Raw genomic sequence first — 1,183 nt, forward strand, 5'->3', positions numbered from 1 at the left:
GCGTCAAACGGACCGACGCTTTACGTCACGTCAAATAAGGAAAGGATTGTCCGAGCAAGAGATGTACAAACACTTCAAGTTCATCAAGATCACTGTTATTTATTTGTTGAAGACATCATGGAATGTTTTAACAAATTATTATACTTTATCATAAAAATATACGGCTGCCATTCACCGTTGTCTATTCCCCGTTGTGTTTTTCTCTAGTGAATTTGACCTTCTTTAAATGAGCCTAATCCTTTATGATAAATAATTCAACAAACATTGGTTATTTATATTTCTGTGTAGGACATTGTGTACTATGGACACAAGAATCCTATGGCCACATCACCCCCAAAATACATTATTGGCATACCCATTACAATCAATGAATACATTGTCGTTTTAATACATGAATTTAGTTTTGTATCATATTGTAATGTTGTAGCCAATCACATTATATCATATGTAAGTGCATGAGACAACATTATATAGGGCCTGTAATAATTACACTGGTGAGTCTTGCAAACAGAGTGAGCGTGTATGTAGACACTTTACCACTAGATGACAGCACAGAGTTAAATCTAAAACTTTTGACCTGCATTGGATTTCATTTAGTGTGACTGACAGCAATCCGCCCCATAGCCTATGGCTGAGGGCATAGTGTTGCGGTAATGTTATAGAACATAAGTAGGCTAATCTAATTTAGCAAGTATTCATTTTGCAAGTATATTGCAATAATCGTATATGTAGTCTTCAAATGATTTGAACTCCTTTACTGTTTAGCAAAATGTGGAATCACTAGGCATATTTCATTTAGTTGAAACCAGAATGGAGTGGCCTCATATGTTGAGGAATGGTAGTTGAAAGCAGAATGGAGTGGCCTCATATGTTGAGGAATGGTAGTTGAAAGCAGAAGGGAGTGGCCTCATATGTTGAGGAATGGTAGTTGAAAGCAGAATGGAGTGGCCTCATATGTTGAGGAATGGTAGTTGAAAGCAGAAGGGAGTGGCCTCATATGTTGAGGAATGGTAGCTGAATGCAGAATGGAGTGGCCTCATATGTTGAGGAATGGTAGTTAAAAGCAGAATGGAGTGGCCTCATATGTTGAGGAATGGTAGTTGAAAGCAGAATGGAGTGGCCTCATATGTTGAGGAATGGTAGTTGAAAGCAGAAGGCAGTGGCCTCATATGTTGAGGAATGG

This window comes from Salmo salar, chromosome ssa26 (assembly GCF_905237065.1).
Source record: "Salmo salar chromosome ssa26, Ssal_v3.1, whole genome shotgun sequence".
Lineage (NCBI taxonomy): Eukaryota > Metazoa > Chordata > Actinopteri > Salmoniformes > Salmonidae > Salmo > Salmo salar.